This window comes from Apodemus sylvaticus, chromosome 13 (assembly GCF_947179515.1).
Source record: "Apodemus sylvaticus chromosome 13, mApoSyl1.1, whole genome shotgun sequence".
Classification (NCBI taxonomy): Eukaryota; Metazoa; Chordata; class Mammalia; order Rodentia; family Muridae; genus Apodemus; species Apodemus sylvaticus.
This window is the reverse complement of record NC_067484.1, coordinates 4,808,304-4,823,528: the sequence shown is the minus strand read 5'-3', so window position 1 is coordinate 4,823,528 and position 15,225 is coordinate 4,808,304. Positions and strand designations below refer to the sequence as shown.

General features: G+C 46.1%; 1 pseudogene; it reads left to right on the top strand.

Annotated features, from left to right (window-relative positions):
• Nucleotides 1-1,889: 1,889 nt before the first annotated feature.
• LOC127664140 (serine/arginine repetitive matrix protein 4-like) lies at nt 1,890-14,894 on the top strand (annotated as a pseudogene).
• Nucleotides 14,895-15,225: the final 331 nt, after the last annotated feature.

Below are 15,225 nucleotides of genomic sequence, written 5' to 3'. Positions count from 1 at the left end.
TTTTAAAATTTAAAGAATGTTTTTTTAAAGGCAGTATAGTTAGAAGTTGGAAATACTGACACTGAAATCTGAAATACTGAAAACCAATAAAGGGTTCTGAATGCAGAGAGTAATGCCTTGCTCCAGAACATATAGCCCAGGAAAGAAACAGAACTTTGGGAACTATAGTGATCACATACATTCCCACACTGAGGAGTTCATGTAAAAGAATTAAAATGCCAAGAATACATTTTAGACCAAATTATTTGATCTTTATTTATTCATAAACCCAATTCTAAATATATACAGAGCGTTTAAAAAAAAATGGCTGCAAGTTTACTCCTGGCTAACGAAATTCCCCAAAGCAAATAAAAACTGGAAATATTTTGAACTATATCACATATATGATTTGAATGAAGGAGAGAGGAGATGTCTAAGAATATTGCTTCATTAGCAGACATGAAACAAAGCTGAGGAGGTAAGCCCCCCCCCCCACCCCTTACTGCTAACTCCTACCTCCAGGCCCATGTGATCCAAAGTCACATCAACTCTCTACCCAATTAGTGAGGATTGCATTAGGAGAACTCAGCACTTTTAGTCCAGAATCCCTCTAGAGACCAGGGAAATGATGAGTTCCATCACATGGCCAGTATCAACAGCCACTGAACAAACACCTCAGGGACATGGAGAAAGACATTTATCTGCTGTGCTGGCAGCCACTACAACCAGCCTTCCTAACAGAGTCCTTTCTGTAAGGACCGCTGTCTAAGTGACCTGTCATATAGCTTTATAAAGTAGCATTAATACTGTGGGCCAAAATGAGATTGATCTTTGAGCTTCGTGGTCTCCTGTGGTCAACAGTGCATTATAAAATCAATACTAAATACTTTATAAACAAGTCTCCCTACAGTGTATTAGAGAAACAGTGCATATTTCATGCTCCATAGTTAGGTAGCCACATATCCATTAAGCTAATAAATTATTTATTAGATACCCCGAAGTGCAATAAGAGTCAATAAACTAACTTCTGAATACTTGTATGCAACGATTTCAATGGAAATTGTAACCTGGATGAGAAAACATTCTCACTAACAATGGCAGATGGAAGACCCTCTCTCAAGTATACCATTAGAAGGGAGCACATTCGTTGAGAGAGAGAGAGAGAGAGAGAGAGAGAGAGAGAGAGAGAGAGAGAGAGAGAGAAGAAATTCCTGTCTAGAAGATAATTTTTGTTACTGAACTTTAAGCGATAGCCAACACCATACACATTTCTTTTGTTTGTATATACAGGCCTCTGATTCCCCCATCCTCAGGGAAATAATAATTGGTAGAAACATGTCTATCATACCTCAACTCAGATGACAGCTCCTACTAATGCTTTGCAGTTGTGATCTCAAAGAAACTATGCAATGCCTTGAGAGTGTATACAACAAGGTCTGTGATATACATGCAGTAAGGAATGCAGAAGTTATTAACCAAAGATTTAAAGGATCTTTAATTTACTTTTTTTGGGTTGGTTTATGAAGTAGGTGAAGGAGATCTGTAAAGAATGCTGTAATTCATGTCAACCAAAGGAATGGGACTGTTCGACAAGTGGGAGGGGCCTGTGTATCCTGGCGCTCTTGCCCAATGAAAGCACTCATCTCTGCTTCCTGGTGATGAAAAGCATTAGTCTATGTAATGCTGTCAGGTCAAACACAAAAGCCATATGTGCATTACGTTATGGTCAGGGAGAGAGACTCTACAAACATCCCTGTGGGCTCGGGTTGTGGGGCTGAGCATGCGCAGAAGGCAAGGTCCCTTCTCCATCCATGCACCAGCCTAGAGAGACTTACGTGCTCAACATCTTACCTCACAGAGAACCATAGCACATCAGGAAAATAAAACACTTCTAGATTGTAGTTGATACCATGAGAAAGTTCCTGAAAGAGGGAAAAAATGGTCTAGATGCGCACAGGGAGCAAGCCAAAAGATACCAGACAGCACTGAACTCCCAGGTACCGCCGTTGAACTCTGCCAGCCTGGTTCCCTCCAAGATTGACTTCCTTTCTGATATGCTAGTAACCACACCATTCACTTCAGGTTAAAAAAAATGCCTTGATCCTCTCCCTGAATCAAACCCCAGCCAGAAAGCTCAGATCTGGCTCCCCGTCATGGTGGTTTTCCATTCGCGGTAGAGGTGATAGAGGTCGTGGAACCATTGGACATCAGAGGTGGGAAAGAAGTGACATCCGATCTACCAGAAGCTGAATGGGAACAGAGCCTGTATATTCTATTAAAAAGAGGTCTCGCTTCAGAAAATTCTACCTGGCCACCTGATTTTGAGGTCTCACCTTCAAGGCAAAACTAGCCAGGTGAATATGATGTGTTTAAGGCAGGGCTGCACTGTACCTATAGGATTTACTAAGGCTAGACTATTACCTTGCTCATCCGCAAAGCCTTCTGGGAGGAACAGTAAAGAAAGTCCTACCTCCTAGCCCCAGGACCTAGTATTTCAAACTGTTGGGGTTCTCGCTTTGATTATCAGTTCCAGGTATGCACATCTCCCCTGAAGGCAGAAATGGTTTCTTAGGAAAGCTCAGGTGGCCCTTCTCTAGCAGGTCTTCGAAACAAGGGATAAAGTTGGGGGAAAGTAAATTTCTATTTTTAAAATAGGAAAATACTACATAAGGCCCAGGGCCAGACAATAGGACATCTATACTAGTCAAGATGTCTAAATGCTCATAAATAAAGTAACAATGCCCTAATAAGTATGTTAGCAAATATGTCTTCAAGGTGATACGAAAGTCACCTTTGGATGCAGAGTCTCAGGGTCTCTCTGCACTAGAATGGCAGTGAGAGAGAATCTGATCCCAAGGTCACAGGCTTCCCATCTTGTCACTATCTAACCGTGTGACTGGCCCCAGAAGGGCACTTGGACACCTTAGCATTATCATGCAGATTCTGGCCCCAGATTGATCCACCTGAGGCACAGTAACTTCTGGGAAGACAGAACTGTGGAGGAGACATAACCTCAGAAGGAGGCTCGGGAGCCATTTAAACAGAGAATTCTGGAATCCCAGGAGCCCGAGAGAGGTTTCCAGGGAGTGCCCACACATTTCTCTCCTCATAGAGATATATTACTAGCAAAGTCAAGTCCAAGGATACATCTTGCCCATAGCAACTAAACGGCCAGGAGCCAGAAGCAAACCCACCGTGTCCTCTCAGCCACAGCCTAACCTGAATGTTGAAGAAAAACAAATTCTCGGCATAGAATTCCCTTCCCAAGGGCTCACTGCTCACAGCCTCCTAAAGCCTCGGTCTTCCTAGGCCAGGCCCCAAGCAGGACTCCGAGGCCTCTCTTCGGAGCGAGCGACCCCTAAATCCCCCATCACGATTGAGTTCCCTTCCGGTGTCCTCTAGAAATAACGGGCAGGTCTCTATAGTAGCTTCCGGAACCCAAGCAGCGAAGGTTTCCCCATCTAACCTGGGCAGGAAGGGAGTGGCGAGGTATAGCTATCCACTTGCTCAAAGCACTGAGTGCCCCAAAGCTGGAGGTGAGGGTGAAGGTTGACGTTGTGCAGGAAGGTGTGTGTTTTTTCTTGTCATTTACGACTCTGAGGATGGACTCACGTTGCCCGCTCTTTCCTTTCTCTTACACCTTTCCTACTAAAGGAGGAGTCCTTGCTTGGTGAGTGGATGTAATCCGCGAAGAAGACACGAGAGACTTCATTAGAAGCCACTGAGGGTGCTTAGCTGCCTCCTACGAGGGAGAAGGAGGCGCACAAATGCCTGTAGAGACTTTTCTTTTTTTTAATGGTTATTATTGTTATTATTTTTGGTTTGTTTGGTTTTTTTGTCAGACCATAAGGACTTTACATTTATTTTGCCCCTCCCTCTTGACTCCTTTAGTTGGAAACTGCCGAACTGTCAGCTTGTGACCGTGACTTTTTTTTTAAAGAAAGAACGAGGGAAAGAAAGAGAAAGAAAGAAGAAAGAAAGAAAGAAAGAAAGAAAGAAAGAGACCTCATCTTTATTTCTTTGACCCATGTGACATTTCTTCAGGATTTTATTCAGCCAACTTTTAAGAGACAGAGAGAGAGAGAGAGAGAGAGAGAGAGAGAGAGAGAGAGAGAGAGAGTGTTAGCTGAGGGTTCTGGTTAAAATATAAACCTTGGCCTTTTGCATTTTTTAATTTCCAAGCTATAATTTTTGAGGCCTGTAACCCCTTCTTTTTCTTCCCCGTTCCCCTTTCTTTATTGTTTGAGGTTAAGGGTGTCTACAGCCCTCCCCTTTCTATTAATTTGTCTCTTTTGTTTGAGTTTAATGAAGACTACATTTTTGTATAATTTCCTTTTTTTCTTTCATTTACTCTGAATCGCATGCCGTTTCCCTGCATGGCTCCTAAATCTTCCAGTTCTTCTAGCAGGGGGTTTAAAAAAAAATCAAAACAAAACAAAAAGATTAGAGATCTCCTATTTCTGTGGAATTCTTTCAGGAATTTGTGCTTTTGTTTTTTGGCGTCTCTCCTCTCCCCTCTCTCTTTGCTTTCGATACAGTGACTCATGACTCATGATGGTTAACATTCTAGGTTACTGACACACAGCCCGGGAGCTCAGGAGTGTCCGACGGGTCTTTTTGCTTTCAGATCTCTGGGTCGGGGTCCACGGCTGACTTCTTTAGCAAATCGGCCAGCCCGCTCGCCGCCTCCCGAGGGCGCTCATAGGAGTACGACTGACTCGGGCAAGGACACGTCCTCGCCGCCCTCCATGAAAACCAGCTCGGCTAGGTCTCGGGCCAGGAGAAAGGGAGTCCCGGTGGGGATCTGAGCAAGAGTCGGGACCTCAACAGTGGCAACACCTCCGATTCAGGGAACTCCTTCACCACCTCCTCCCCACAGAACAAGGAGGCTCTCCTACCTGCAGGAGCAGTGAGTCAAGGTCAGTGTATTTGGGGTGGGCAGGTCTTAGCGGCAACATTTCGCTGTCTTAGTATGGTGCCCTTTTCTTTCCTTTATTTGCAGGAGACAGGACATTCTATTCATGTATGTGATATGTATATAGCACAAACGTGCACCTGTATACACACACACACACACACACACACACACACACTCACACAGGCGTGCCACTCCAGTTATGTGAAATTTGAGACACTGTCAGTTAAAAACATACCATAATACTGACCAGAATAAATTAAAAACATATTCACACCAAAAAGCCCTTGCATATATATATATATGATTATAATAGTTATATTCATATTTCTAAAAGTTAGAGGCAAACAAGTCCTTTGTGAATAAGCTGGGGTATATCCAGGCTCTAGAATATGTTTTAATTCTTTTTTAATAATTGATTTATTTTTATTTTATATGCATCAGTGTTTTTTGCCTACATGTATCTGGGAGAGGGTATCAAATCCCCTGGAACTGGAGTCACAGACAGTTGTGAACTGTTCTGTGAGTGCTGAGAATTGAACTCCAGTCCTCCAGAAGAGCAGTCAGTGCCCTCAAATACTAAACCATCTCTCCAACCCCTCGGACTCTGGAATATTATTTGGCTCTAAAAAAAAAAAAAGAAGAAGAAGAAGAACATGTTAACATTGTATACAAAAGAAACATTTAAACATGGGTGCACGTGCATGCACACACGCACACACGCACGCACACACGCACACAGGCATGCAACTCCAGTTATGAGAAATTGTGGAAAATATTGAATTTTCATATGAAATATTGTTGTGCATGGTTGGGGGGTGGGAGATGACTGTTAGAACATGACATTTTTAGGGCCATGAAACTATAACACATGACATAGTCATGATGAGTTACCGTTCAGGGATTCACCCTAAGTCATAGGATGTATAACTCCAAGGGCCGGGGTGGGCTTTGGATGCTGATGTAAGATGCTGGCTCCTCAGTCCTAACACGTGGACCCCTTTGGGGAGGGATGTTGGGTACAGGGGATGAGCCCCTGGAAGCAAGGCTGAATTTTAACATGCTCCAACGTAGTTTATTCACGACAACACACCTCCTGCCACTGTGAAGTTCGGGCCTTTTTGTTGGGTGCTGTGCTTGCTGCCTGTGTTTTTCCTTCAGAAAAGGCAGCTTCGTGTTTGTTCAGAAGCCAACGGCAGGGCCATCCCTTCTTCACCAACTGCTCTGTCGCCCAAGCAATCACAGCAAATGGCACCTGGGGCAATAGTTCGATGATTAAAATGCTCGCCAAGCAAGCAGATGTAAATGCCAGGTGGGCTCGAAGGCCTGTCTTGTATCCTCAGGGGGCAGAGCCCAGGGTTTCCTGGGGCAAGCAGCCTAGTGAGCAGAGTCCTGTCAGCCAGCTCTGGAGTTAACCGAGAGACCCTACCTCAGAGAAGAGGGGAGTATGGAGAATGATCCCTGGCATCAGTTAGCATACACGTGTGTGCACGCACGCACACACACCCATATCCATGCACACGTGTGCACATATTATACACGTGTGCACATGTTGCACACATGCCCAGGCACATGAAGAGAGTCTGGAAAAAATAAGTGAATCATAGCATTAAGGACTCCATGTGCTCTCACAGGAGTAATTGTGTAGTCCGCACCATCCGTTCAGTTGCCAACGCCTCAACTTCTTACCAGGCACACCCTTATGGCAGCACTGGGCTTGGTAAAAATGGCAGGCCCCTGTCCCAGGTTTATAATTTACTAGGCAGATACCCATGTGGGGAAAGTCTGCTAGCATACTCTACCCAGAGAAGCACTGGGGCTCTCCTTCAGCTGGGGCTCCAAGTCCACCTTTGTTCTAAGGGATTCAAGTCTTCTAAATGTTGGCCACATGCTACTTAAGCGGTAATAGCAATAACAATGATATTAGTATTGATTAATTTAAAAGCCATTGATTAGTCTGGGTTTCTATTCCTGTACAAACATCATGACCATGAAACAAGTAGGGGAGCAAAGGGTTTATTCAACTTACACTTCCACATTGCTGTTCATCACCAAAGGAAGTCAGGACTAGAACTCAAGCAGGTCAGGCAACAGGAGCTGGTGCAGAGACCATGGAGGGATGTTCCTTACTGGCTTGCTTCCCCTGGCTTGCTCAGCTTAGTTTGTTACAGAACCCAAGACTACCAGCCCAGGGATGGCACCACCCACAAGGGGCCCTCCCCCCCCTTGATCACTAATTGAGAAAATGCCTTACAGCTAGATCTCATGGAGGTGCTTCCCCAACTGAAGTTCCTTTCTCTGTGATAACTCTAGCCTGTGTCAAGTTGGCACACAAAACCAGCCAGTACAGCCATTAACATTTTTTTGAGCTGGATAACATGCTAGACACTGTTAAAAATGCTTCCCATGAACAGCCTTCCTCAGGTCCTGTTAGTGTCTCCACAACTTTATGTCTATATCACTATTAAAACCTTTCTGTGAAGTGGTAGTGAAATTGAGGCACAGACCCGCAGACTTAAATTTAGTTAATAAGCAACAGTAGCGGCATTCAAATGCAGACCCCTCTCTTTAAAACTAGATTCCAAGTCCAAGAGATATATAGCCGTTACCTGCTTAATTTTGATATACATGGACAGCCCAATTAAATAATTTAGAAGCAGCCTTTCACGGCAGAATGTAAATGATGGTGAAATTATGGGTATTTATGCCCTGCCAGCTCTGGGCAAAGGGCTCAATAAATATGGGCTAAGTGGAAGAGATAAGAGCGGAAACCAAGGGCAGCACAGACACAGAGGCAAAGGGATTGTAGTGGTGACGGGCGTGTGGCTGTGCCGCCAGACAGATCCAAGTTTGGAACTGTGAGTGACCTTGAGCAAGTCACCAGTCCTTCGGAGCCACCTCAGTAAATCAGCCATAAAAGGAGGGCCAGCTCTGCAGCTCTTGGGAGGATTAAACAAAATGATGATTGTGACGAATCCAAGACATAGAGGATGACTTTAAGGTGACACTTGACAAGCTGTGTGTGGAGGGTATCACAGAGGGGCACACGTCCTTCTCCAAAGAGCTCAATATCCAGAGCAAAAGGCACGTGGAATTATATGACTGACCAGAGGAGTCGTATAGAAATGGGACGAGGTCTAGGCAGGAGTAACCATGGCAACACAAAGGGGACCCTCAACCCAGACTGGCAGTAGAGAGAATGTCCTAAAAGGCTTTTCAGAGAAGACACGGTCAGGTCAAACCAGAATCACGTGTAGAGGAATGGCTAGGTGACAAGGACAGTGACAACACTGTCCTAAGGTCTGGAGATAAAGGACAGAAGAGGACATTTTGCTTAGGAGGGAACAGTCTGTTAGGGTCAAGAGCCAAGACAAGAGGTGAACAGAGGTCGTCACGAATCTAGAAAGCTCTATCAATGCAATCTGAAGTTGACTCTTGTGCATCTTGAAATGAACATGCCCGAGTAAGGACCTTGGAAGGAGTCCAGTAAATCCCTAGACAAGAGAGACTGTAAGGCAAAGCCCCCTACCCCTTGTCTGATTATGAACAAGCTTCTATCTGTTTGGGGGGGCGGGGCTCTCAATCTCTCCATTTGCAAAACGGGCTACATCAAAGTTGCCCAAACTTAAGCTAATCACGGGTCACTTTCTTGATTAAAAAAAAAAAAAAAACTATATTCACACTGGTTCATTTATTGTAATCATATCATGTCTTTTCTGTATTGAAATGTGTATCACTTTCTGAAACACAAAAGCTCCTAAATAGAAAGCACCTCTGATGATATGATTAACTCACTAACTCTGTCTTTAACTCTGGTCAGTTACAGTTCCCTTCTCGAGGCCCTGACCCCAAGGCCTGTTCCTTTATCTTGGGGAGATTACAAAGTGTTAGAGAGGTGCTAAAAACCCAGGAGCACCCAGCCAGGGCTTTCTCATTCATGCAAGCAGAAGGACTGGACAAGGGCAAGGGAGTGGGGTATCTCTCACCGCACATTTGATGTCACTTAATTAACACTGTGCCCAGGAAGGCTGCCTGGGATGCTCTGAATCAGCCCCAGGTCATGATATGTCTCCCTTACCTGGGGGAGACAGAACTGTACTAAACATCCATCTACTTGTGAGGGCTTCTCTACCTCTGCTCTTCTAAATTCAGACACCTGGCAGGCCATCAGTCACTGAAAGGAGGGAAGGTGGAAAGAGGAACAGAGGAAACTGTGGCCTGGGCAGATGTGGGGGAGGGAGCATTAGGTCGGAGTAAGGCAGAGTAAGCAGGGTGATGACAGCTGTGTTTCTTCCTGCAGAGGACTTCAGTCTCCATGTCTCCAGTGTGCAGAGGTGAAGTCTAGTTTGGTCCCATCCACAGCCCAGAGCTCCCCTATCAAAGAGTGCTCTCGTAGCTCCTCCTACACCAGCACTCGATCCTCCAGTCCCTCATCCAGGTCCCCAAACCCCAGAGCCTCCCCCCCAGTTACACTCGGAGCGCGCGGAGCGGGTCCACCTCCTCCAAAAAAGGTGGGTGTGTCTTTGACATTTGATCCACTGTATCTTCTTCTTCAGCAGGGAGTTTTGGTAACTAGAGATGCCCAACCCTGACACACACACACACACACACACACACACATACACCATGGACTTGACTTTGAATAGCTGCTCCAGCCATTACTACTGACAGCCTTGGTTAAGCCAAGGTCTCTGAGATCCTGCTTCCTTCTGTGGCAATAAAAAGAATAAGAATGCTTGGCTCAGCCCCGTGGCTCCTCCCAGGGGCAGAAGCCCTTAGAACACAAGGAACTTTCCTTGTTATTGTTTCCCTTGGCATGAGGAGGAGTTAAGCATCAATTAACTCGTGCTGTGTGAAAAAGTAACCAACACCATCCTTCAAATAAAAATGAGTTTACTTAGTTGCTGTAACTCTGTGGATTAGCGATTTGTGCTGGGCTCAGCAGGCTGGCTCAGTTGTCAGCCCCCTCCCCTCGTGTGTTTTTTGACCAGATGGTGGGTTGGCTGGGGGGCTGGGGATTGAAAGTCATCCAGTGATTAGTTGTCTCTGCACTCTGTTGTCTCTTATCAACCAGCAAGTCTATCTGCTTGTACACATGGTAGTGACAAGGGAAGAGAGAGAGAGAGAGAGAGAGAGAGAGAGAGAGAGAGAGAGAGAGAGAGAGAGAGAGAGAGAGAGAGAGAACTACAGCTGGTTTTATATTCTTACCCCCCAATTTCAACAGTCATTGGTATTGCTTGGTTACCTTATATGGAATAACTATGTCATGGAACAGTCAGACACAAGATCTCAGGAACTGGAACACCCCATCAAATACAACCCCCATGCCTCCTTGGTCCCAACTTCCCTCTTTAAACAGAAACCCCCAGACAGCAAGCTGGCTGTTCCTCTTCGACAACTATATAATCACAATGCAGTTGCTTCCTTGGTTATTTCAAAACCAGCACTTGCATTTTTTTTTCTGTAAGATTCCTCAATGTGTGTGTGCAAAGAGCAAACCTGCAGGACACTTTTCCAGGAGGTGGGGGCACCACCATACTTGATAGGAATGAGTCGTTCCTTCCTCCGTAATATTTCCTAAGAGTGGGACGTCAGTTGTGAGAGAGGTAGAGCTTGGACCACAGAATGAGTAGCTGAGATGCATCATGAAGAATTGCTCTTTCTCTCCTGTCCGCAGGAGATATAGTCCTTATTCTCAATGGACCGACAGACGCCTATAGCCAACTCCTGCATCAGTGCCAACCCCCATAATGGCATTACCCATCTCCTTTTGTAACTAAGTACCTATCTTGCACTATGATGGGAATGTGTTCAATTCAAGGTTATCATAGCCAAATTAACCTGAGTTCTGCTCTTATTCAGTTGCCTGGAGACCTCAGTTCTTACCACGGTCTCAATACCCTCTGCATCCAATTGTTTTCCTGAATGGGGGATGCTTATCCTCTCTTCTTAGGGCAAGCATGTCCCTGCATCTTTCTGACATGTAGGAGTAATTAGCATCTCTGCTCACTTTTGTGAACCATTAGTAAGTAGCTATTGCTGGCACACAAATAATGCAGTGATGGTAGATCTGACCACAAGAAGGCTACTTAGTAACAGGCAAGTAGTCCACACACTGTGGATACTCTGCACAAGGAAACAATCTATTTCCTAACCATACACCTCAGAATGATCTGAAATGTAAAACTTGTGAATTACATGTTTCTAGAATTTTCCACTTCTTTATTTTTTTCCAAACCATTCATGAAGCCACAGAAGAAGCAAGGCTGTGGACAAGAGAGGAGGGGCTACTGTAATTTGCCCAAGGCAAATCATTTTGCAGCCAGAAACTCTTGGATTCATGTGTCGACTAGCTGTGTGACCCTGATCAAATTACATCACCTCTCCCTGCCTTTGTTTCTCCATCCATAATATGAAGTTAATAATAAGTGAGATGCATGCATGAGTTCATTAATAATAAGTGAGTTCAATGCCTGGCATGCACATAATAAAATGTATAACAGTCATAATATTTCCAATGTATTGGCTAATTAGATAGGTAGATAGATAGATAGATAGATAGATAGATAGATAGATAGAGACAGACAGACAGACAGACAGAGAACTGATTTATTCTAATTTAGATTTACAACCAACTTTGTAGGGTTGATACTATTACTCCATTTTGCAGATGAGAAAACAGAAGCCTAGAGTAGTGGAATTACCTACCCAAGATTATACAGACAAAAAGTGGCCAGGACAATAAGCGTTCACTAAATAACAGGGTATTGTCCATATTATTATCAATCACTCAAAAAGGAGGAGATTTCATCCTCTGGTAAAGGGACAGGTTCCTTTATGAGACTTGCGCAAAGACAAAGAGCGCCACCTGGGGACCGGGTACACAGAGCCTTAGCCGCTGTCCCACCCCTAACAGGCTGCAGGCTCCTCAGGGGCTCTTCTGTCTTCCCCAGGTCCTACTCCCGCTCCCCCAGCTATTCGTCCAAGTCTGGCAAGCGGAGCCCACCTGGCAGAAGCTCCAGGTCTCGTCGAAGTCCCAGCTACTCCTGATACAGCCCCAGCAGGTATCACCCTACCCCACCCCCAGGGCGGATCACGCCCCTCCCCTTCCTGAGCCTTCTCCTTTGACCTTGCCTTTCTGTACCAATATCCCAAGCCCTAACCCTACAAAAGTAGGGACAGGAATTCTTGCAATCCTTTTTGTCCAATCAAGAGTGGCAACAAGGCCTCAATGTGTCCCTTATTCTACTAACCTTTCGCATCCGGGTGCTCGATTTCCTTGCTTGACTTGCTGCAATCTCTTGCCCCCATGTTCACAGCCCCGACTCTTGCCCACCCCAGGGCCTTCTGATATGTTCCTCCTCACCCACTAATATTTGTGCCTCTGCTAAGGGGCACACGCACACGCGCGCATGTGCGCGTGTGCATCCACAGAGGCCACTACTCTGGCTCATGCCCAGCTCACCCCATACCTGCTTCCCATGGTGCTCATGGAAGCAGATTCTTCCCAGAGTGGGTCATCTTCCCTTTCCTGTCTTGTTTGGGGCCCCTGACAAAGCCTAGCCTCAGTGAACACAGCTAAGCGTCTCACACAGCGTGTACCTGTAGAAAAGCCACTCCAGCCCTAGTTACCTAGCAACATCTCCTCCCCCTTCCCTCCCCGCGCCCACTGTTGTACCCCTTCAGGGAACGAGACCCAAAGTATGGTGAGAAGGAACCACAGCCCCGAGAACGGGCACGCAGGAGGCGATGGTCCTACTCGCCCATGAGGAAGCGCCGAAGAGACTCCCCAAGCCATCTGGAGGCCAGGAGGATAACCAGGTGAGACCCAAGAGCGGGCATTACCTGCTTCCAGACTTCTCCCCACTGCCACATACATATGGACGATGGCCTGACTAAGTCTTCTTTTGCCTCCCTGAAACTGGACTTAAGGATTCGCGGGGTCCAGAATGCCTCTTCCAACCCCTAAAATGATGATATTTGGTTCAAAGCCTTCCCTAGTATGGAATCTTATCAAGCTAGGCTAGCAGTGAGGCAGGGACCCGGATAGCATGTGGACCGAGCTTGTCCTGGAAGACAATGGGCCAAAATGAGGAATAGTACGTAGCTAGGGGGTGTTTGTTCCCACAGGGCAGGGCATTTGCCTGGTAGTACAACCTGGCCTTGTCCTATACCCTAGAATACTCAGATGCCAGGTTAAAATTAAACTATTTGTGATCACACCTTTAACTAAGTTCAGAGAATGCACATAATATTCCTGAGATTTCCAAGGTTGCTTAAATGGTGCTGTGGCGAGTAAACTTTTGAGTTAAGACCTGGTTCTGGGGTGGGGCGGCTAGAGACTTTTCCTCTCCTTAGGCTGATTCTTGCCCACAAAACAAGATATCACTCCCAAGAGTGTCATGTGGAGGAGATGAAAGGGAAGAGGTGACCTTGCTTTGTAAATTTAAACTTGGGACACACTGTGTTCTAACATTATTGACTCAGTGGTCGGAAGCGGTGGAAGTGTGACCTGTGACAGCTAAGGTCTCTGAGGAGAAGTGCAGTTGGCAGAGAGCGGGCAAAGGCTGTGAGAGAAATTGAATTTCTCAGGCTTTGAAAGCTGGATTGGCTGGATGTTGCCCCCTCCCCCCAGATAGGGATATCTTTCTAGACATCTCCACTCACGCCAGAGACCAGCAGGTATCATGGAAGCACACTGTATCCTTCCTGGAGAGGACCAGGAGGCAGAATAAAAACAGGGGGCCCAGAGTGACAGATGGAGTTGCCTGCTCAGCCTACAGTGCTCTCTTCCCAACATCTGGGCATCCATTGGCATCTTGGAGGCTGGTCACCAATGCCGCTGGCTAACTGATCAAGGATGTAGTTCATTTTCTTAAAAATCAGTGTGTTCTTTTTCACAGACCTCCCGCCCCTTACACACACACACACACACACACACACCATGCACTTGTTTTGAAAAAGAAATGATATACTACAGTAAGTGGAAAACCAGCCTCTCCTGCCTAGAAACAGAACCTACTAGGAATAGAAGGTTCTAGTAAAAGTAAAAATAGCAAAGCAAAAACTTCAATTAAAGTGGCAAGGCAGACACTGTTGCTAGCTGGGAACTCTGAGCCCCAAACCTGATTTGATTTGTTGATTTTTTTTTTCTTAAGTGACATTATCCCTTTTTCCAGCTTCAGCAGGATTTTTTTTTGGTTTTGTTTTGGTTGGGGGGGGGGGTTGTTTTGTTTTGGTTTGGTTTGGTTTGGTTTGGTTTGGTCTGGTTTTTGGTTTTTCGAGACAGGGTTTCTCTGTGTAGCCCTGGCTGTCCTGGAAGTCACTCTGTAGACAAGGCTAACCTTGAAATCAGAAATCCACCTGCCTCTGCCTCCCAAGTGCTGGGAATAAAGGCATGCCACCACTGCCCAGCAGGATACAGCAGGAAATAGCTAGGCCTTTACTAGTCTCAGAACTACAGGGGTGGGGTGATGGCTTTTGTTTGTTTTGTTGGGGTTTTTCTGGTTTGCTTTTTCTCACTAAGAGACTGGGGGATAGAAGGATATTGTTTTCCCTGAAACAGCACTGGGGCTCCCTGAGCCTCATTGAACCTCACACTTCCTATCTCTGATCTCTCTCCAGTGCCCGCAAACGCCCCATCCCCTACTACCGACCCAGCCCCTCCTCCTCCAGCAGCCTCAGCAGCGCCTCCTCCTGGTACAGCAGCAGCAGCAGCAGCACCAGCAGCAGCCACCGCTCTGCCTGCCGCAGTTACTCCCGGAGCTTGAGTCCCAGTCGGAGCCACAGCAGCCATAGCCAGACCCTGAGCAGGACGCGGACCAGCCGCAGTTCCAGCTTCCGCAGTCTCAGCCTGGGCTCCAGGAGCCGCAGTCGGAACCGGAGCCTGAGCTACAGCTCGGCAGAAAGCTATGTACTCTGCAGTCTCCTTTACTACCTGCCCTTCAGACCATCTCCCGGGAGACAGATACTAAATGTTCCTGGCTCCTGGCCTCCATGATTTCCTGGGATGGTGGCATGGGATACAGGGACTTCTATTCCTTTGCCAAGCTGCTAGGAGCCTCTCTACCAGCACCATCTTGAGGCTCACCGGGGCGGATGGAGAGGGCCACCTGTGGAAAGCTATGATCTATGATTCAAAAGTTTGGGCCTGCCCAAGACATGTGAGGACATACGACTCTGTTCCAGTCACCCACTGCTTACAGGATATCTCCTAGAGGCCAGGGTTAATCCGTCCCTCGATCTATTTACTTTTATTTATTTATTATTTATGTGATGAGCTCTCTTCCCTCACCGTTAGCAGTATTTAATTATTTATTTATGTATTTATT